The sequence below is a fragment of the Cryptomeria japonica genome, chromosome 5, assembly GCF_030272615.1.
Source record: "Cryptomeria japonica chromosome 5, Sugi_1.0, whole genome shotgun sequence".
Classification (NCBI taxonomy): Eukaryota; Viridiplantae; Streptophyta; class Pinopsida; order Cupressales; family Cupressaceae; genus Cryptomeria; species Cryptomeria japonica.
The window spans coordinates 778,960,465-778,985,008 of NC_081409.1; positions in this window are offsets into that span (position 1 = coordinate 778,960,465).

Consider the following 24,544-nt stretch of genomic DNA (forward strand, 5'->3'; position numbering starts at 1 on the left):
CAAGTGCCTAGAGGTCACTACTCAATTACAAAATAAGAAGTCACACTGACTTACAAAATGGATTATACAAATCCAATGTCCTGTAATGCTTCAAATTAGCATCTGCTATGCCAGATCCAGTACCGGTTTTAGCTCTGCTTCATACATAAACCCTTAACCTATAATTCGCATATTAGGTCTACCTTCTTTCCCCTATATTATTATTACAAAATGTTCTACAATGATCTCATACATATATGAGTCATATTACAACTCACCATGTCGGCTTACAATGATTTTACAATTAATTACAAAATACATTATAAACAAAATTCTTGTCAGCCAGGGTGTCGGTATCCTTCCTTTGTCTATCGGTGTTCTATGTGCCGGTGTAGAGTTTGTCGTTGCCAGTGTCAGTATATTGTCTTGCTGGTATCATATGATTGCAAGGTTACCATCAATGACAAAACCTTCAATCACCTACAATTTGTCATTGGAGTGTGCATTTGCCAACACTATCACCGGTCATGTGGTGAGTGTAGCCATTGTTGATCACCCATTCTCCACACCGGTTTGTGCTAGAAATCAATTCCATATCTCCTTCCTCTGTGTTGTCCTATTTGACTACCACAAAATAAATGTCATCTTCATTAGATCTCTCTGATTCTTCATCAATGACTCCTTCTGCAAGATAACATTCCTTCTTGCTCTTGTCCCTATAACTTCTGAAATTATCCTTCCTATCTATATCATTATCAAGGCATCTTGAAGCAATATAACCTATCTTATTATAGGAGAAGCACTTTAAGGTTAATTTACCTTTTTATTTACCTTCACCTCTTGGAAATCTTCTTGTCTATCGAGCTTCAATTTCGTCTTGCTCTTGTTCCCCAAAGAGAAGATTGTCACTCTCATGGGAATTACCGGTTCTGATAGTAGAGCCACTTTCTTTCCTTCTCCTTGTGGGTGCATGCATCATGGATGCTTTGAAAGCAACATCAATCTTTGGTACATTGTTGTCATAATTGCTCAATTCAAAAGCGATCAACTTATCAATCACGGAGTCAAGAGTTACACTAATTGTTGCCAAGGATCTAAGTTCCTAGATAGCAAAGACCCTTATGGCATATTGTCGTAGTAGAGTTCTCAGGATTTTGCTAACTACATCATCCTTCTCAAATTTTCCTCCTGCACTCTTAATGGAGTTCACTACATCCTTTATCCTCTTATTGTACTACTCTATGTTTTCACTTTCTTGCATTCTCATCTCATCATATTTTCCTCTCAAGCTGTCTACTTTGGCCTTTTGAACATGGGGATCTCCCCCATAGAATGTCTTTAGCTTATTCCATATCTGAAAAGCTATTTTCAAATCTTGTACCTCTACAAATTCATTATCTAAAAGAGTGCTAGCAATCAGATCCATAGCAATAGTATTATCTTTCCTTTCCTTTATCTGGTCCAGAGTAAGAGTCCCTAAAGGTTCATTGTATTTTGTGATCACATGGTTCCAGTAGTGTTCACCCAGGGATCTTAGATAAAGTTTCATTCTTCCACATGATAAGATGTAGTTCTCCTTAGAGAACTTAGGGCTCTCCTTACGTATCATATTGGATCTCTCCCTAAGCCGGTTAAGCTTATTCTGATACTAGGGACCTAAGGCTCTGATACCAATTGTTAGTCCCAACCGGTGCGGAGAGGGGAGGGGTGAATCAACACTTAATCAAATTTTCACAATTTGAATTTTATCTTAAATCTTCATTCATATAAGATCCAACAATATACTTAATCATTGAAGTAAAATATGGAAGCATGAAAAGTTGATAGTGACACCAAGGAGTTATCTTGTGGAAACCTAATAGGGAGAAAACCACAGTGTGAGTAGGAACTCACAAAATTTGCACTCTTCTGGAGTACGCTCGGTTAAGAGCCATCCATGTTAGGAGATTACAACGAAACTGTTAGGTGCCACCTGGATAAGGGATTTTGATCAAGGTTGGTTAGTGCCTTTACTCTGTTAAAGGTAGCCTAGTTAATGGACTTAAAACATCAATAAAGATGTTACCCAGCTAAGGGATTTTATACAATGGGACCTATTAAAGTCCACCTAGTTAAGGGATTTATGTTGCAATTGTTAGAAAGCAACAAATGGATCAGAACTCAATATGCATCCCACTCAATACACATCGGTTGTGTCTTCTTTGCACAACACCGGTTTCCTTCTTACACCTTTGGCTATTCACTCAGCCGGTGACCTATCCCTTAGCACTGTACTTTGTCGATCCTCTGACCTTTGGCTTTGCCCTCAGCTGATTCTCTGTCCTTCGGCTATGCACTTAGCTAGTTCTCTTTTCTTCGGCTCTACACTCAGCCGGTTCTCTATCTGTCGACTCTGCACTTAGCCGATTTGCCTCACACACACACTCAACTATGCTAACACATCTTAGCACTTCCTCTCACTCTATTCTTCACCTTGGATCACCTTCAACGAGATTTCCTTATTTCAAATTTCACAATCAAAACTTTCTCAAAGAGCTCAAGAACTCTTTATACATTTTTTGTCGACACCTTTAGGCATATCCTCAATCAGATCAATCAAGAATTTTAGAAGATTTAAATTTCAAAATCTCCCTCTTTCTCTACATGCCTTACAACAATTTTGCCAATTGTTCAACCAATTCTGCTACTGCATCTCCAAAAGATAGAAACTTATGAGTCGTGTTTAGCCAAATAAATGCGAACCAAAGAATCTGCATGCAATCATGCTTGACTGCATGATAACTAAAAGCTAACCTTACCAACAAATGATTTGGCATAGACACAAGCTTACCAGCTCATCCTTTGCCACTGAAACTAAATAACCAATCACTGCTCTGAGATTTATGGTGATCACTTGTCTTCCTTCTGTCATACCGGTGTACCAGTATGCAACTGCACGTCTTGCATTACCAGTTTATCCTTTGATTTCTGGTTTGTTGTGCTAAAACCAAGTCTCTTCCCCTATTTGCCAGTGAGTTACTAGTTGGTTAGAGCAAACAAGTTTTCTTTCTTGAGTCACCTTTTGTGACTTCACCATCACCAAAGTGACCAATCTTCCTGAATGATAGATCGTTTGACTTAATTTATCTTTCCTTGAGCTGAAGTAACCTTTGATCATTCAATACCAATGTTGTTTCCATTAACTATTGCTTATTGTAAAGCAGCACCACTCTACCTTTACCACTTCACTAGTAAGTGTTGGACATCAACGATAAACATTAGCACATATACCGGTTTTCTAGATTGACCGGTTTTGTCAATGCCAACAATCCAACAGTAGAGTACATCAGTCCCAGAGATACTTGCAGAATTTTATAGCAGGAATTGTGTAGAGGAGTTATTCCACAGGGGAACCATCAAGTTGCAGATTGTTGATGTTGAATAGTGAAGTTTGACATTGCATGTTTTACTTTCAATTTAGCATTGTTGTCAAAGGGGGAGAAGAACTATGTGATTATGGGGAAGAAGAATTGTATGATTGACAGAGAGAAGATCTATAGCACATGGTAAAGTGTAAACTAGGATTCCTATTCACAATCATAGCAATCAAGGGTATTGATACTTGTATTGCCATCAATGCCAAAGGGGGAGATTGTTGGCATTTGCATAAAGATTGCATTAATGAAATGTTATATTGTCATTGATGTCAATTATAACTGGTAATGATGTTGTTATAATGTTGTTTTGTAACTAGTAGGAAGAGCTAGTGAAGGTAATTGCAACTGGTAGGTGAGTTCTAGGAGGAAACCGGTATTACTATGAAATGGAGAGTTAAACTGGTAAACCCTACCTATTGATATGATAAACCCTAATCGTTGAATTTTGGTGAATTGGTTGTATTGGTTTATGATCTAAAAATGAGTGGTAATGATGATGACACGTATGCATGTTGCATGAGAAGAGTTTCAAATGATTTTTGGTTCATAGAGATGACGATTTTTATCTTGGGAATGAGCAAGTATATTGCATGTAATGCAAACCGTGTGATGAGTTACAAAGTTCGTTGAAGCAGTGATCAAGGAGTGGTTGAGACTATCTTGAATGATGTGTAGAGATTGTTATGTAATCTAACAGTCATACTTGAATCTATTTGTTTGTAATCTCTATGAGAGAATTAGGTTTGTGTTGTGTTACTAACCTATTGTTTTATTTATAAGGTCGATGAGTTATTTTTGTTGGAGGGTTGGCAATTTGTAGTTAAGAGTGAGAGTGTGGTTGCCGAACTAGATGATGTATCTGCAGTTTGTGTAAAGGAAGATAGGAGCATAAAAAGGATCTGAACAAGCAAGTGTAGTGTTATTCAAACATATCAGAAAACCCATGTTGTATTCTTACAATTACAAAAGTTAAATCCCCTAACCACATAAGCTCTAACAAGCATAGTGTTAGTCAAATCCTCTAACCAGGTGGTCCATTAGTTTGGATTTCAAATCCTCTATCGAGGTTACTCCTTGCAAGGTATTGCTTCTAATAGGGCATTATAGTCAATCCCTTAACCGGGTGGTCCCTAACAAGATTTCTTCTTAACATGGCTTTTTGTAAAGCTTTAACAAGCTTGGCTCCTAACAGGGCAAACTTTAGAAGAGTTCAAAATACTTGTAGGTATCCATCTGCACTGTGGTTTCTCGCATTTGGTTTTCCACGTCAAAAATATTGTGTCAAGTGGTGAATGTTTTTTTTGTGGTTATGTTTATTATGGTTGAATTGCTTAACTACTTAATCCACTTTGATATGTTATGTTAACCAACAACAATCTGAATTGAGGTTTTACTTATGTCAGTAGAGTATTTAGATGTTTATGAGTTTCAAGTTGTTTTATTGTTAATGTTTTATAATAGTCAACCGGTTTAACTTGACAATGATATTGCATTTGAAGTTCAGTGATTTAACTTGTCAGTTTAGAGTTTTCTTTGAGAAGTTGATTTAAGAGATTGGTGAAAGTTTAAATCAATTTTATATCTACTAATTATCTGCCCCTCCCCCCCCCCCCCACACCCCCCCCAACTCTCAGTAGTTGATCGGATCCTTATTCTTTCATCATACCATCAGCAAGTAAATGAAATGAAATTTTTGAAGTGAAATCCACCTCAAGAAGGGGATGTAATTGAAATGTTGATACCTTTATAGATGAATTTTCTTGAATAGGATTAGTGAAATAGGATGTCTTGAATGTTGATATAAATCTCATCTTCAATGGTTGTATCCTTGACTTTAATGCAACACGTAGCCTTGAAAGGAGACTTGCAATGCTCAATGTTTGAGTGAATACTTGAATGCTTGAGCGCTTTGTAAATTCAGCTTATGATCAACTTCATTTATCATCGCTTATCCACTTTTCTTGTGCAAATAGGAGGGGAAATTATCCTTATATAATTGCCAATTAGGGGTATTTAGGTATTTTCCCACCTTAGGACGACATAGGAAAAAATTTCTCGCTCAACTATTGACAAGCCAAATGCAAGATAAGACCAAAGGGGGCCCAAAATAGGGCTAGGACGAGGGAGCCACATCCCTGTCCTAGGAGGATAGGTGTACCACATCCTTGTCCTGCCCTAATTTAGGATAGGAAGTGACAAAAGGAAATATGGAATGATGGAAAATGTAAGTTTATGTTGCCTTGAGCATGTCTCGGGTCTCCGGTTAGTATTAGGGATTCATCTACTAATGCAAAGACCCAAATGCAGTAAAATTTTTTAAAGGTCGCAATTTGATGATGCTACATTTAGCCCCCACTTTAGTGAGAGTATAGGTGTATGTTGATACTACTGGTAAAGTACAACGAAACAAGATTGAAAGACTTTCACCGTGTTAAGGAGGCAAGATACATCAAGCCCCCATTGGAATAAGGATCTTACAACTTGGATTGACAAAGTAAAAGGGAAGATCAAGAGGGGGAACCATGACTTTAAATATTAAAGTTCCCATCACTATGAGTCATGAAAAGAAAGGATACCAAAATTTGCAAAGAAAAGTCAAGTTCACTAAGTAACTTCAAGTATCAAGAAGGAAAATATGAGTGGAGTGTGTCCCCATGTTAAAGTGAATGCCCACACATTATCAGGAGCGATAGATTTAAGGTAGGATACACCTAAGAGAGCAGAGAGAGAGAGAGAGAGAGAGAGAGAGAGAGAGTTACTACAAGGATTTATCCCTCAATTGAGGAATAAACACAAGGAAAATGAACACAAAACACAAAGAACAAGGTGGCTTCACTTTCCTTGGGGTCAGAATGCTATATGATAACTCATTTATATCATGTATATATATGCATAGAATAGTCCTCATTCCCCAAAGAAAGGAAACCACCTTGGAAGAAAGGGAATGCGTGTGTATTTTGAGTCAACATAAAAGAGACCAAAAAAGATCTCAATGCTTTGCATCATCCTCAAGTAGACATAAGTAGAGACAACAAATAGAAGAATATAGATACACATAGAAGAAGAGTCACAAAAGAGAAGGAAAGGAGAGAGAGGATCTACGGTATTATTGTAGCTAGTCTAGCATGAAATCCACCTTGTGATCTTGCTCATCAATATTTTGGGAAGGCGGGTAACACACCAGAGGAGCGACATCAAGCACAATAGATGGAGCTATCACAAGATCCAAACAAGGACCATGCTCATGCGCTAAGTCACTTTGTTCATTTCTCGGAGCTAGGATTAAGGCATTTAAAAATTTGTAGATAAATGTTTGTCAACATCAACATATTCATATTCACTATCAGAAGCATTAGGAGTTGTATTGCCATTATAAATAAAATTTTTACCCATTTCTTCATCATGAAAATTATGATTTGGAGATTTAGGTTCAACATCTTTCTTATTAGAAAATGGAATAATGTCAATTGTTGGTGTTTTGGGAGATTGAATAGTTTGAAAAATAACTTCATGAGCTCTAGCACAATGTTTTAATCAGCATTTTCTCACACAATAATTATGTCTAGTCTTAGAAGAAGGTTAAGAAGATTTAGGTATATTTATTGAAGGAGGAATGTTCTCATATTTGGTAGTTGGAGGTTTAGGTTGAGTTATTTTAGGTTGGAAAAGAGGAGATGCAGATCTCTTCTCTCTATAAGAGGAAGGAGGTGGAACTACACCATATAAAGGAGGAATATTTGGTGTAGGAAGGAAACCAGGTCCATCATGAGGAGGAGGTATAGGTCTAACCTTAGGAGGAATATTATTTTTCTTCTTGGGAGAAGGCATAGTCTCATTCATAGGAATAGGTTGGGAATCTTCCTTAGGAGTAATATTAGTTCTATCCCTTAGGGGAAGAACTTAATCCACAAGAATGATGGGAATACTAAGTGTTGGAGTTATAGGATGGCTTAAGGATAGAATCATATCTTTCTTCTATTTTTGATAATATTGATAGAGAGAATCACTTCTTTGTTGGCATTGTTTTGTCATTGATGTCAACCGGTATGGGATGTCTACCGGTATGAGAGATGTATGTGCAAGGCTGTGAAGGAGTGAGTACAGAGTAGCAAGATATATCCTTGATATCTTGGTATGTTGCAAAACACTAGTAAGATAAGACCGAGGTTATTGGTATAGTATAACACCAATAAGAAAAGAATGTCAACTATTAAGTGATATGTTAACATAGAAGAGTCAAATCAACCAAGTGAGTGGTTAACTACCGGCAAGATGATGACCAGTTTACAAGATGGATGGCCAAGGTGTTCGAGTTGTTGTTTGTGATGAAGAGGCAGAATGTTACCTAAATCACATCAACACTAGAATTGAAGAATGAATAAGTCATCAGTATGTTGTGAGGTTGTAGAATAGAAGGAATCTCACCGGATGAAGATCCAATCATCATGAGTGCACTGTAGGATGTAAATTACAAGAACTCTCTCTCATTGGTAATTGGAAGTTATCTCCTATTATGTACAATGTGCATCATAGTCATGTGAGATAAGGAAGAAGAGGTAAAGGAAAGTTCTTAAAGGTTCACACCGGATATACCAGTAAAACAAAGGAATGCCTCAAGAGCATGAAATCAGGAATATGCACTGGACTGTCTGAGAAGGCATATTATTATGCCAGTAAAGCTGAAGAGTGATTGGTTTATCACTCTGTTAAGTCAGTAGAAATATGGTATGAGTTGATCAGGGAGAAGGCAAGCCAAATTAGATGCAAACAAAGGTGAATGGCCAAATTTAAGATGGAGTTAGTTGAAGGTTGATGACATGATGTCATCAAGAGGGTTTTACTAGTATAAATGTTCACCGATAACATGGACAAGATGCAGATGCAGATGACTCTTCCTATGATGATGTTATATATAAGATAGGTTAGAAAGTGTGCTGACTATTTGAGTTGACCACTGAAAGGGAAGCTGAGTGCAAGGTGGATGAAGGACTAGCTTGAGGGTTTAACTGGCAGGATTAGTAAACCAATAGAGAAGAGGAACCGATAAAGTTTCTGGTTGGTGATTCAAACTGACATAAAGATCTCAGCTAGTAGTTGGTTGACCTGGATGCCACATGGAGTGAACATGGTGAATCTACATGCAGTGAAAGGAGGAATGTACACCGATAGGGTAGCTGCTGAGTTGGTCAACTTTAATGATAGATCCCAAAAATCACGAGACATGTTGCAGGGTTATTGTAGGGATTTGGGGCTCAAAGTATGGAGGATCACTATGAACATTCTAAGAGTGATTGAGGAGATCGAGGTAGATGAAGGAAACATCATAACCAAATCTTGGTATTTGACCAAGAGACTAGCCGATAGAATAAAAAGCAGATTGCTAGAGATGGAAGGCGTGATCCAAAAGGCATGTTAATGGTGGAGATTTGCAGTTAGCAGTCTAGAAGATTAGATTGGACAGGATCTTATTGGATTTTTATTGCCTTGAGGATGGTGAGAAAACCCTAACCACCTAGAATTTGAATTGTCTTTTGGTGGGAAACCTAGGCTATAAACATGCGAGCAAAAGACGTTGTTGGCACTACTGCTAAAGAGAAGTTTATTGTGCTATTGCAAAGTATATTGCTTCTGCATGTGAGAGAAAATCAACAAAGTTCTCAATGAGCATCTGAGAAGAGAGTGACAGTGAGGGTGAACCAAGTTGAAGTGTTCAACCGAAAGCAGAGTAGAACCGGTAGTGGTTATATCGACAGAGAAGAAGTGAAGAGAGTTGCAGAGAAGGCGGACAGAGAACCTACATAGTATAGTACCAGTAAGGTGCAGAGCATAAGGAGGAGATCTAGAAGAGAACAAGAAGAGGAAAGATGTACTGGTAGAGTTTACCGACAACAAGGTTGCAGTTGAGAGCAGCAGAGGAGTGCGTCGGTGTAGCAGAGAAGTTATCTCACCGACAGAGTAAAATATTTGAAATGGTTGCAAGATTCAATTGTAACAAGACAACTACTTTTGTAATTGATTTTTCATTAAGAACACTAAGTTGTAGCTCGGTGCAGGGGTTGTAGCTCCTTTGGGTTGTAGCCCATAAAGTCAGGGGTTGGTGCTCCTTGGGTTGGTGCCCTAAAGTCTGGGGTTGGTACTCCTTTGGTTGGCTCCCTAAAGTCAGGGGTTGGTGCTCCTTGGGTTGGTACCCTAAACTTTGTAACAATTTTCATTATGAGGCTAGATTGGAGCAGTAGAGTCGAGCAACTTTTCTCACTGAAGTTTTTCCCATCTTAGCTTTTCCTCGTATATGTTGGTGTTATGTGATGTTCCTTGTGTGATTGATCTTGTGTAGATCTCCCTACTAACCAGCAAGTCTACATTGTGTTAGATCTATTAACTGGTATGCTCAAATAAGACATCTAGATAGAAAAGTTTGAGAACCACTGATTCACCCCCCTCTCACTGGTACATTGTGTCTAACATTCTTGGTGGAAGAGATCAAAATTGTTGAGGCCAAAAGTAATCAATAGGAACACCTAGGATTGTTTTGGTTGGTCAAAATAAGCTATGGTTAATAGTTATGATTTCTCCACTATAGGTAAATTTCAAACACTTATGGATTGGAGAAGCAATATCCATCATGGAAGATAGCCAAGGGTAGTCTAACTTCACACAAAAATTTTAAGATGAACAAATGATAACAAACTTGGCATCTATAGATTTAGTATGAACCTCAATAGGAAGTATGATAGAACCAATAGTAGGACAAGAAAATCTATCAAATAACTTAACGACCACATTAGTATCATCATAGATTGGTTGATTCAAATGTAAAGTATATTCATATTATTCAGTGATGGCATTAACCATGAAAGAATGATCAATAAGAACACAATGACAAGGTTTGCCTTGGATCTTCACAACTATGTATAAAGGGCAACTAGGTGCCCTAATGGTCTCACTAGGATCAAATGTGATACATGGGTCCTTACTCCTTAGGTATTTCTTGTTTATCTACCAAATTAACCAGTTTTGGAGTTGTGAAAGTGAAATCAGAGGGAGAGAAAGAGGTGTGTTAAGTCTCAATCACATTAGAGTTATGAGAAGGTAAAGAATCGGTGCACTAGCAGAAATATGGCCAATAAATGACTACGTGACCAAAAGTTTTAGTCATGAGATCAAATTTTAGCAATTGTTTACAAAAAAGCTATGAATGACTAAATAAATGACTAATTTGGTCATTGGGTGAGATCACACAAATAAAAGTGACTAATTTGTTCATTAAGTAAGGGAACACAACTATAAATGACTAATTTAGTCATTAGGTAAGAAACACAACTAAATGATTAGTTACATAAATAAAAATGACTAAATAAATGACTACTACTCCTCTATACTATTGGTCATGAGGTATCCCTTATTTGATAACACATTATACAAAAGTTGGACATTAAAATTAGCAAGTATAGGGCATTAAATCAATAATTTTTATCACAAGAATTGGAATATGCTCAACTACTAAGTACTTTCCCCTATTTAGCTTTTAATTGAAAATGAAACAACATTGCTTCCAAACTAGGTACTTTATATTCTATGCCCTTTATATATAATTTTTGGTTTATAATAGATATATTTTTTTTAAATGATCGATTGTAATATTTTTGCTTGTAAATTATTAATCATTTTAAATATTAACTTTATTTATAAATAATAAATAATTATATTAGCATATGTAATATATTATATTTTATTTTTATTTCCATTAAAAATATAATAAGAATAAAAGTAATAGCATTTCACCACTACTACATAAAAAGGAGGTTTAAGACAATTTTTAAAGACAATATAATTATTTTCTTAAACATTTAAATTATTATTTAAATTATCTTAAATTAAAAATTAAAAGTATTTTGATTGGCTTAAATAAAAAATAAACATAGAAAAACTTAAATTTTAGCATATTGATCTGCTAATTAATGGCAAATGAATGGTGCCAAGTGGATTTTTGTTTGAAAAACATTTAGCATATCAAGTGAAAAATCAATGGTGCCAAGTTTTTCATCTCCAGGTGGTAGCTTATTAATTGAATATCTTCTTTCATCTCTTGTCTACCTTTGTCTCTAGCTACTACAAGGCCTACGGGTATGTATTCATCTTTCCTCTAACATTAAATGTATTGTTTGCTCCTAGTTTTGCCTTGTTTACTTTGTAAGCAATAGTCGTAGCAAGGGTAGTGTGCCTATTGATAAATGTAGAGATGCATTCATATATAGTCAACTGATTTTTCATGTTGATCAAATGATTGATTAGATTCCAAGATCTTAGCTGTTAGATAGAAATTATTTCATGCCAAGAGAGACTCCCAAATGTTCAAAAAATGAAAGTTTTGGGATGCAAATTGCTGCTAATATATAGGCATGTCTATAAAGTATCTTTTTTCAGGTCAAATTTGCTTTAAGTGTCCAAAATTGCTCTCATCTTTTGAGGTCTGCACCCATTGCCCATGACTGTACTAACTTTTTGATAGGGATTTTGCTTTGACAGTGTTTCTATATTACTATTCTAGGTCATTTACTCGTCCTTCATCACTATAATTTCATGATTGGATTATCTTTGTCTAACCTTGAGGGTTTCGGGGTAAGTGCACCAAGATGAAGAACAAAAAGGGGGGTATAAGTGGCCACTTTTTTTCTGAAAACAAGGTAAACGTGAACTTCAAAGAGATATTTGAAGGTCGTGCACTCAAAAAAAGGAGTTGAGAAAAGAATAAGAATTGTTGTATTCTGAATCTAGTTTCTAAACTACTAAATTTTTTTAAAATTGGATAATATTAAGAGGGTCAAACTTTTTACGGATGAAAAAATGTTCCTGATTTTTTCAGAAAAATATAACATAGTTATTTTCGTGCGCTGCACACACCATATAGTTAGATTTAGTATTTTTCAAAACCCTTTAGTAGGATTATAGGTAAGAGTGATATGTAGAAGTTGTATATTTTTTTATAATTTTCCATTGAGTATTTTTTTTAATGATTTTTTGAAGTGACTGCATCCTAAAAATTTGGTACTTGTTCATGTGCTGGGCATAACTTGCATCAAAATAATAAAAAATGCAAACTTTTTTTTAAAAGCGTATAGAATCTAGTGAAGAACAATAATATGTAATTTATTTTAAATTTAGTCAAGTATATCAAAAGTTATTAAAAAAATGGTAGACATATGTCTGTGAGGACTGTCAAGGCACTGATAAAGAAAATGAAAGTTTACTATGCTAATGTTGTCCAAAAATAGAAAAAATTTATATGGTTAGAAAACTAAGAAGATGTGTGAGATTATGCTGGTAATTCTAGAGATACCCACTTGATCATTTGTAAACCTGATGACGATGGAGTCGAGAAATCATGTTGGAAGATGAAAAAATGTGTAAAGGGACAAAAAAGGGGGGAAATGGGCTTGCAATCCTTACGGTCGTTTTCCAACCCTCTTACCAAGCCAAAACCCACACTTTTTTTGAAAAACGAAAAATATTATTCATAGTTCTAAATAACTTGTATGAGTTATGTAGAACAAAAACCATATTTTTTAGTTTTACAAAACCCATATGGGTTATGTTAAACTAAAAACATTTTTTTTCTGTTTCACAAAACCTGTACGGGTTATGAAGACATAATAATGTATGCTTGTAAACTTAGCATTTACTACACATATTTTAGACATACCTATATAATATGTGTTTATGTATGTATACATGCATATCTATAGTTATATATACATATATTTATATAGATATATGTATATATGTTTGTATACATGCATGTATCTCTTCCTTTCCTCTCTCTCTCGTATTCCTTCCCCCTCTCCTTATCCTATTCTATTCCTCTTTTCCTCTCTCCTATTCTCTCTCTCTCTCTCTCTCTCTCTCTCTCTCTCTCTCTCTCTCTCTCCCTCTCTTCCTCTCTCCCTCTCCTTTTCCTAGTATCCCCCCCCCCTCTCTCTCTCTCTCTCTCTCTCTCTCTCTCTCTCTCTCTCTCTCTCTCTCTCTCTCTCTCTCTCTCTCTCATTTTCCCAATCTCCCTCTCTCTCCCTCTCCCCCTCTCCTTTTCCTAATCTCCCTCTCTCACCCTCTCCATCCATCCCCCTCCCCCCCCTCTCTCTCTCTCTATCTCTCTCTATCTTTGTCTCTCTCTCTCCCTCTCCTTTTCCCTGTCTCCCTCTCCCTTCCTCTCTCCCTCCCCCTCTCCTTCTCTCACTCTCTCCCTATCCTTTTCCCAATCTCCCTCTCTTCTTATCTCCTATTCTCTCTCTTACCTCTCTCTCTCTCTCTCTCTCTCTCTCTCTCTCTCTCTCTCTCTCTCTCTCTCTCTCTCTCCTTTTTCCAATCTTCCTCTCTTCATATCCCCTATTCACTCTCTTACCCCCTTCTCTCTCTCTCTCTCTCTCTCTCTCTCTCTCTCTCTCTCTCTCACACACACACACACACACACACACACACACACAGGTAAGTTCCAATCAGTGCAGATAAGCATCTGGGTAAGGAGAGCTGCTGGATCCATAACTGGAGAGTTTGTATTCGATCTCCTATTATGCACAATGTGGATCATAGTCATGTGAGATAAGGAAGAAGAGGTAAAGGAAAGTTATTAAAGGCTCACACCAGATCTATCGGTGAAACAAAGGAATGCCTCAAGAGCATGAGATTAGGAATATGCACTAGACTATCTAAGAAGGCATATGGTTGTGCGAGTAAAGCTGAAGAGTGATTGGTTTATCACTTTGTTGAGTTAGCAAAAAGATGGTATGAGCTAATCATGGAGAAGGCAAGCCAAAGTAGATGCAAACAGAGATGAATGGACAAATGGAAGATGGAGTTAGTTGAAGGTTGATGGCATGATGTCATCAAGAGGGTTTTAACCATATAAATGTTCATCGATAACATGGACAAGGTGTAGATGCAGATGACTCCTCATGTGATGATGTTGTATATAAGATAGGTTAGCAAGTGTGTTGACTATTTGAGTTAACCACTGAAAGGGAAGCTGAGTGCAACGGGGATGATAGACCGACTTGAGGGTTTAACCGGCAGGGTTAGTAAACTGGCAGAGAAGAGGAACCGGTAAATTTTCTAGTCGGTGATCCAGACTGACATGAAGATCTGAGTTGGAAGTTGGTCGACATGGATTCCACATGGAGTCAACATGGTGAATCTCCATGCAGGGATAGGAGGAATGTACACCGACAAGGTAGTTGCTTTGTTGGTCAACTTTAATGACAAATCCAAAAAGTCACAGGACATGCTGCAGAGTTATTGTAGGGGTTTGAGGCTTGAGGTATGGAGGACAACTACGAGCCAACTAAGAGTGATTAAGGAGATTGAGGCAGATGAAGGAAGCAATAGAACCAAATCTTGGTATTTGACCAAGAGACAAGCTGATAGAATATAATGTAGATCGCCAGAGATGGAAGGCGTGATCCAAAAGGCATGTTAATGGCAGAGTTTTGCAGTTGGCAGTCTGGAAGATCAGATTGGACAAGATTTGATTGGATTTGGCTTGCCTCAAGGATGGTGAGAAAACCCTAACTGCCTTAAATTTGAATTATATTTTCGCAGGAAACCTAGGCTATAAATATGCAATAAAAAGACATTGTTGGCACTTAAGAGAAGTTTATTGTGCTATTACAAAGTATATTGCTTCTGCATGTGAGAGAAAATCAGCAAAGTGCTCAATCAGCATCTGAGAAGAGACTAACAATGAGGATGAACCAGGTTGAAGTGTTCAACCAGTAGAAGAGTAGAACCAGTAGTGGTTATACTGGCAGAGAAGAAGTGAAGAGAGTTGCAAAGAAGGCAGATGGAGAACCTGGAGAGTATAGTACCCATAAGGTGCAGAGAATAAGGAGGAGATCTAGAAGAGAAGAAGAAGAGGAGAGATGTACCGATAGAGTTTATAGATAGCAAGGTTGCAATTGAGAGCAGCAGAGGAGTGAGTCGGTGTAGCAAAGAAGGTATCTCACCGACAGAGTAAGATATTTGTAATGGTTGAAAGATTCACTTGTAACAAGACAACTACTTTTGTAATTAATTTTTCATTAAGAACACTAAGTTGTAGCTCCTTTGGGTTGTAGCCCATAAAGTTAGCAGTTGGTGCTCCTTGGGTTAGTACCCTAAAGTCAGGGGTTTGTGCTCCTTGGCTTGGTGCCCTAAAGTTAGGGGATGGTGCTCCTTGGGTTGCTGCCCTAATTTTTGTAACAGTTTTCATTGTGAGGCTGGATTGGAGCAGTAGACTCCAATAGCTTTTCTCACCAAGGTTTTTCCCATCTTGGGTTTTCCTCGTATATGTTGGTGTTATGTGATGTTCCTTGTGTGATTGATTTTATGTAGATCTCCCTACTAACTGGCAAGTCTACATTGGGTTAGATCTGTTAACCGACATGCTCACATAAGACAGCTAGATAGGAAAGTTTGAGAACCACTGATTCACCCCCCCTCTCAGTGGTACATTATGTCTAACATTCTTGGTGAAAGAGATCCAGATTATTGAGGCCAAAAGTAATCAATAGGAACACCTGGGCTTCTTTCGATTGGTCGAAATAAGCTATGGTTAACAGTTATGATTTCTCCATTATGGGGAAATTTCAAACACTTTTGGATTGGAGAAGCAATAGCCTTCATGGAAGATAGCCAAGGGCAACCTAACTTCACACAGAATTGTTAAGATGAAGAAATGATAACAAAGTTGACATGTATAGATTTAATATTAACCTCAATAAGAAGTGTGATAGAGCCAATAGTAGGACAAGAAAATCTATCAAATAACTTAACGACCATATTAGTATCATCATAGATTGGTTGATGCAAGTGTAAAGTATATTGATATTATTCAGTGATGGCATTAACCATGCAAGAGGGATCAATAGGAACACCATGACAAGGTTTGCCTTGGATGTTGAAAACTATGTATACAGGGCCACCAGGTGCCCTAATGGTCTCACTAGGATCAAATGTGATACATGGGTCCTTACTCCTTAGGTATTTCTTGTTTCTCTACCAAATTAATCACTTTTGGAGTTGTGAAAGTGAAATTAGAGGGAGAGAAAGAGGTGTGTTAGGTCTTAATTACATTAGAGGCATGAGAAGGTAAAGGATCAGTGCACTAGTAGAAATATGGCCAATAAATGACTACATGACCAAAAGTTTTAGTCATGAGACCAAATTTTAGCAGTAAATTTAGTCATTAGGTAAGAAACACAACTAAATGATTAGTCACATAAATAAAAATGACTACTACTCCTCTATACTATTGGTCATGTGGTATCCCTCATTTGATAACACATTATACAAAAGTTGGACATTAAATTAGCAAGTATAGGACATTAAATCAGCAATTTTTATCACAAGATTTGGAATATGCTCAACTACTAAGTACTTTCCCCTATTTAGCTTTTAATTGAAAATGAAACAACATTGCTTTCAAACTAGGTACTTTATACTCTATGCCCTTTATATATAATTTTTGGTTTATAATAGATTTTTTTTTTTAAAAAGATCGATTGTAATATTTTGCTTGTAAATTATTAATCATTTTAAATATTAATTTTATTTATAAATAATAAATAATTATATTAGCATATGTAATATATTATATTTTATTTTTATTTCCATTAAAAATATAATAAGAATAAAAGTAATAACATTTCACCACTACTACATAAAAAGGAGGTTTAAGACAATTTTTAAAGACAATATAATTATTTTCTTAAACATTTAAATTATTATTTAAATTATCTTAAATTAAAAATTAAAAGTATTTTGATTGGCTTAAATAAAAAATAAACATAGAAAAACTTAAATTTTAGCATAATGAGCTACTAATTAATGGCAAATGAATGGTGCCAAGTGGATTTTTGTGTGAAAAAGATTTAGCATATCAAGCGGCAAATGAATGGTGCCAAGTTTTTCATCTCCAGTTGGTAGCTTATTCATAGAATATATGCTTTCATCTTGTGTCTACCTTTGTATCTAGCTGCTACAAGGCCTGCGGGTATGTATTCATCTTTCCTCTAATATTAAATGTATTGTTTGCTCCTAGTTTTGCCTTGTTTACTTTTGAAGCAAAAGTTGTAGCAAGGGTAGTGTGCCTATTGATAAATATAGAGATACATTCATATATAGTCAACTGATTTTGCATGATGATCAAATGATTGATTAGATTCCAAGAGCTGAGATGTTAGATAGAAATTATTTCATGCCAAGAGAGACTCCTAAATGTTCCAAAAATGAAAGTTTGGGATGCAAATTGCTGCTAATATATAGGCATGTCTATAAAGTATCTTTTTTCAGGTCAAATCTGCTTTAAGTGTCCAAAATTGCTCTACCATTATCATCAAAATTGCTCTCATCTTTTGAGGTCTACACCCATTGCCCATGACTGTACTAACTTTTTGATAGGGATTTTGCTTTGACAGTACTTCTATATTACTATTCTAGGTCATTTACTCATCCTTCATCACTATACTTTCATGATTGGATTATCTTTGTCTAACCTTGAGGGTTTTGGGGTAAGTGCACCAAGATGGTGAACAAAAAGGGGGTATAAGTGGTAATTTTTTTTATTTTTTAAATTTTTTTTCTGAAAATAGGTAAACCTGAACTTCAAAGAGATATTTTAAAGTCATGCACTCAAAACTAGGAGTTGAGAAAATAATAAGAATTGTTTTACTCTAAATCTAGTTTCTAAACTACTATTTTTTAAAAAATTTGGATAAGATTAAGAGGGTCACACCTTTCACACACAAATTTGTTTTCCTGATTTTTCAAAAAAATATATCTTAGCCGATTTCATGCGCTACACAAAATATATAGTTAGATTTAGTATTTTGCAAAACCCTTTGGTAGGATGATAGGTAAGAGTGAGATCTAGAAGTTGTGTATTTTTTTTGTAATTTTCTGTTTATTTTTTTTAAAATTTTTTTTTGAAGTGACCACATCTTTAAACTTTGGTACCTGTTTGTGCATTGGGCATAACTTGCATCAAAATAATAAAAAATGCACACCTTTTTTTTTTAAGTTTATAGAATCTAGTGTAGAACAATAATATGTAATTTATTTTTAATTTGGTCAGGTATATCAAAAGTTATTAAAACAATGGTAGACATATGTCTATGAGGACTCTTAAGGTACTGATAAAGAAAATAAAATTTTACTATGCTAATGTTGTCCAAAAATAGAGAAATTTATATGGTCAGGAAACTAAGAAGATGTGTGAGATTATGGTGGTAATTTTAGAGATACCTACTTGATCATTTGTAAACCTGATGATGATAAAGTCAAGAAATCATGTTGGGGGGTGAAAAAACATGTAAAGGGACAAAAAAGGGGGGGAAATGGGCTTGCACGCCTTAGGGTCATTTTCCAACCCTATTACCAAGCCAAAACCCATGCGGGTTTTGAAAAACAAAAAGTATTATTCATAGTTTTAAATAACCCATACAGGTTATGTAGAACTAAAACCATTATTTTTAGTTCTACAAAACCCGTACAGGTTATGTTAAACTCAAAAAAAAAAATTGTTTCACAAAACCCGTATGGGTTATGAAGAGATAATAATGTATGCTTGTAAACTTAGCATTTACTACACATATTTTAGACATACCTATATAATATGTGTTTATGTATGTATATATGCATATCTATAGTTATATAAATGTATATTTATATAGATATATGTATATATGTTTGTATACATGCATGTATCTCTTCTTTTCCTCTCTCTCTCGTCTTCCTTCCCCCTATCCTTATCCTTAACATATTTTATTCCTCTCTTCCTATCTCCTATTCTCTCTCTTACCCCCTCTCCCCTACTCTCTCTCTCTCTATATCTCTCTCTCCCCCCATCTCTCCCTCTCCTTTTCCCAATATCCCTCTATCTCTCTCTCTCTCTCTCTCTCTCTCTCTCTCTCTCTCTCTCTCTCTCTCTCCTTTTCCAAATCTCCCTCTCTCCCTCTCCCCCTCTCCTTTTCCTAATCTCCCTCTCTCTCCCTCTCCATCCATCCCCTCCCCCTCTCCTATTCTCTCTCTCTCCCTCTCTCCCTCTCTCCCTCTCCTTTTCCCAATCTCTCTCTCTCTCTCTCCCTCTCTCTCCCTCTCTCTCTCTCAATCTCATTTTTCCAATCTCCCTCTCTCTCTCTCTCCCCCTCTCCATTTCCAAGTCTCTCTCTCTCCCTCCCTCCCTCTCTCCCTCTACTTTTCCTAATCTCCCTCTCCCTCCCTCTCTCCCTCTCCTTTTCCCAATCTCCCTCTCATCATATCCCCTACCCTCTCTCTCTCTCTCTCTCTCTCTCTCTTTCCCAATACCCCTCTCTTCATATCCCCTATTCTCTCTCTCTCTCTCCCTCTCCTTTTCCCAATCTCTCTTAACCCCCCTCTCTCTCCCTCTCTCTCTCTCTCTCTCCCTCTCTTCATATCCCCTATTATCTCTCTTACTCTCTCTCTCTCTCTCTCCTTTTCCTAATCTCCCTCTCTTCATATCCCCTATTATCTCTCTTACCCCCCCTCTCTCTCTCTCTCTCTCTCTCCCTCCTTTTCCCAATCTCCCTCTCTCTCCCTCTTCCCCAATCCTTTTCCCAATCTCTCTCTCACCCTCTCCCTCTCTCCCTCTCCTTTTCCCAATCTTCCTCTCTTCCTATCCCCGATTCTCTCTCTTACCTCTCTCTCTCTCTCCCTCTCCCTCTCTCCCTCTCTTTTTCCCAATCTCCCTCTCTCTCCCTCTCCCCCTCTCCTTTTCCCAATCTCCCTCTCTTCCTATCCCTCTCTATCCCTCTCTCTCTCTCTCTCCCTCTCCCTCTACCTCTCCCTCTCTCCCTCCATCCCACTCCTTTTCCCAATTTACCTCTCTTCCTATCCCCTATTCTCTCTTACCCCCTCTCTTTCTCTCTCCCTCTCTTCATAAACCCTATTCTCTCTCTCTCTCCCTCTCTCTCCCTCTCTCTCCCTCTCCTTTTCCCAATCTCCCTCTCTCCCTCCCCCCCTCTCCTTTTCCAAAAGTCCCTCTCTCTCCCTCTCCATCCATCCCCCTCTCCTTATCTCTCTCTCTCTCTCTCCCTCTCCTTTTCCCAATATCCCTCTCTCTCCCTCTCCCCTATTCTCTCTCTTACCACGTCCCTCCCTCCCTCTCTCTCTCTCTCCTCCCCTTCTCTCTCCTTTTCCCAATCTCCCTCTCTCTCCCTCTCCCCCTCTCCTTTTTCTAATCTCCCTCTCTCTCCCTCTCCATCCATCCACCTCCATCTCTCCTATTCTCTCTCTCTCTCTCCGTCTCTCCTTCTCTCCCTCTCCTTTTCCTAATCTCCCTCTCTCTCTATCCCTCTCTCTCCCTCTCTCTCTCTCTCTCAATCTCATTTTTACAATCTCCCTCTCTCTCCCCCCCCTCTCTCTCTCTCTCCCAATCTCCCTCTCCCTCCCTCTCTCCCTCTCCTTTTCCCAATATCCCTCTCTTCATATCCACTATTCTCTCTCTCTCTCTCTCTCTCTCCTTTTCCCAATCTCCCTCTCTCTCCCGCTCCCCCTCTCCCTTTCCCAATCTCCCTCTCTCTCTCTATCCCTCTCCCCCTCTCCTTTTCCTAATCTCCCTCTCTCTCCTTCTATCCATCTCTCTCTCTCTCTCTCTCTCTCTCTCCATCTCCTTTTCCCAATCTCCCTCTCTCTCCCTCTCCCCCTCTCATTTTCCCAATCTCCCTCTCTCTCTCTCCCTCTCCCTCTCCCTCTCCCCCTCTCATTTTCCTAATCTCCTTCTCCATCCATCCCCCCCTCTCTCTCTCTCCCTCCCTCTCTCCCTCTCCCCCTCTCATTTTCCCAATCTCCCTCTCTCTCCCTCTCCGCCTCTCCTTTCTCCAATCTCCATCTCTCTCCCTCTCCCCCACTCCTTTTCCTAGTTCTACATAACCCATACTGGTTATGTAGAACTATGGCTAAAACTTCTAGTTCTACATAACCCATATGGGTTAGGAGAAATTGTGAACGTTCGCATAAAAGTTTCCATAACCTGTATGGGTTTTGGGAAAATATTAATATATTTTAGTCCCAATGACCTAAAAACAAGGATTGCAAGTTGTTTGAAGGCGCCATTGCTTTTGCACATGATTTTTTGGGATAGTAATAGTCAGGTTTTCATATTATTTTGTCACTTTTTCTTTGGAATTATTGATTTGTCTCGTATATTAGATTGTTTTGGAATCATTTGTTGTTGTTTTTCTATTTGATTGTGGATTGTCATCATGTTGTTATGTGTAGGAGAATGGGAAAGAACAAGAGAGGAACAAATGAACAAAGAGAGGAAGGAAAGGAAAGACAAAGGGAGCAAATGAGGAGATTATGTGAAGGTATGTCATCTAATGCACCTAATGAAAGTGATGAACAATCAACAATTGAAATTGATATGATGAATGCACCAAATCAAAATGATCAACATACACCAATTCAAATACATATGATGATACATATGATGAATGCACCTAATGAATGCAATGAACATACACTATTTGAAAATGATTCAGTGAATGCACATGTTAATGAAATTGAAGAAGATATACCATTTGAATTTTATGTGATCAATGCACATAATGTACCTAATGAAAACAAAGAGCATGCACCAATCTTAACACCTCTTAGAATAATTCGTAGAAAACCAAAGTTCCTAATAGATATTGATGAAAATATTGTGAAGCCAATGCATGATAAAATTTCCGAAAGAACTTGTAGAAGAATGGTTAGAAGAATTTGGAATAACTATTTTGAAAACTTAAATCAAAGTGGAAGATGCCAATTAGCTTTTGAAATGATTAAAAATCTGAAATTTAGAGAGACAGTGAAAATTTTGGGGTTAAGAACATCTGAAAATAATAGTGAAAGAACCATTGTGAGAAATATTTTTGATGCATACCAAGCCATTGGTTTGAAATCACACACTAAAGATGCTAATGTTACTTGTCGTGTCCTCACATCAACCATAATGGGAAAGGAAATGAAAAAATATCATTTAATAAGCAAAACAAGCAAGTCAATAAGGATAAGTAGAACCACATTACACTATGCCTTAGAGAGGCGAGAGAAAATCGAGGATCCCAACAATAATTCTCTTTGGGCAGTCTTGAGTAGACTCTCATGCAAGGACAAGGTTGTTGTTGATGCACTAAGAACGTTAATTGAGAAATATTGGCATGACAACACAAGGGTTTCACCCAACCAAAGAGATGTTGTTAGAAGGAAAATTGGAATTAGTAATCATGAGCCACATCCAAAACACTATTTAGATACCTCTCAAACACAATTTTATGAAAGGTTTCTTCAAAGCTTTTGTTAGAGTATTTGGGTATTTACTTGATTAATTAAACAATATTTGTTTAATTATTTAAGTTCCCTTTATCTCTTTTACACTTAAGCCAACTTTAGGTGCATAATAATTAATTCTTTTATTAATTATTATGTGCAACCCTAGGTTTTCCTTTTTAGGGTTTCTTGACCTATTAAAGGTTGAGTTCTTTCTTTTCATTGTAAGGAGGATTATTACGTTACACATTTTGTGAATATTGAGCTCTCTCTTTTTGAGCATATTTTCTGTGTATTTCTTCCTTATGTGATTTGCTTCCTTGCTTCTCCTTGTAACAGGTTTTTTAGCTTGCAGAGATCATTTGGGCTCCTGTGGTGTTGTATTTTCTCAACTCCAATATCGTATTAGAGCTTCAGATCTGCAGCTACCCGTTCTTGTTTTGAGAATTTTTGCTTAGAAGCAAATCTAGGGTTTCAGAAAGTTTTTTTATGTACTTAGGGATTGGCCTTTTTTCTAAGCACTTTGGGCCTAAACGAACCTCACCATCGTGCTCAGAAGGCCCGAAAACCCCTATAGTCCTATAAAATTTGACCTTTTTTGGTTCCTGAGCCTCTGGGAGTATTTTTTCTCTAGATTCAGGCCATACGGTCCTGACACATAGCTCAAGAAAAAAATTTCAAAAAAATTATTTTTTTGCCTTTTTACAGCATGCAGGCTAAAATTTGATTTTTTTGTGAAAAAAAGTTGAAAAAAATAAAAAATTAAAAAAAAAATATTGCAAAAAAAAAGCAAAAGGAAATTTTTTGGTAAAGGTTTTGGGGAGCTTCCCATGGTACGTAGGGTACCATGGGACCCCTGCCACGCTACAAGCCCTAGGAGCCGCCGTTGTCAGACTGGGCCTGGGCCCTGTCACCTACCAACCTCCTATGCCACCAACGCCCACTAGCCCCCGCCGGTCCTCGGCTTCCGGCCCCCACAGTGCCCTCTAGCTCCGGCCCCCGCCATCGGCTTCTCCTGTCGGCCTCCCTACAGCTCCCCGCGGGTCGCTTCTTCTGACCACTACTCCTCGATGGCCTGCCACTCCAACCTTGGCCACCACAGCTCCCTAGCGCTACCGCCTATAGCACCGCTCTAGCCCTACTGGACCTTGCCGCCGCCTGGCCCTTCCTATCGCCACCCGCCGCCGGGAATCGCTGCTTGCCCCGCCCAGCCCTTGTTGCCGCCTAGCCCACCGATCACCTTGGCTCCACCACTCAACCACCAGGGTGCCACCAGCCCACCACCAGTGACCAGCCACTGGCCACCTCCGCTCGCCAGAGCCACTAGACTACCCCTTCCTCTTGTTTTGAAGGGGGTTTGGTTTTCTGGTCATATCTTGGGCATACAGAGTCATTTTTTTGAAAACAAATAGGCATCAAAAAGCTGGTTCTGAGACAGACCTCATGTTGTTGGTAATGTTTTCCAGTGTTTCTTTTTTACTATGTTTTTTTCTAGTCAAAGTGAGGTCTTTTTTTTGCACTCCGGGAGCCATAGAATGAGCATCCGAACTCCGTTTTTTGACTACTTTATATCGTTGGAAAGCTTGTTCTAAGCACTTTTCAGCCATATGAGTTTTATTTTCAGATTTTGTTCCATGCATATTTTATTCATTTTTTTTCTTTTTAGCACTCTGGTAGATATCTTGGTTGTTTTAGGTCCTGGGATCTCTTCTCTGGGTAGGATGTCTCTATTTTGGTTCTCCTTTCTATTTCCAGTCTTATTATCATTGTAGCTTCATTTATGCAAACACATTGAGATAAATTTCCATCATGCATTGTTTACTTGGGATCTTATACATCTTGTGCCTTGT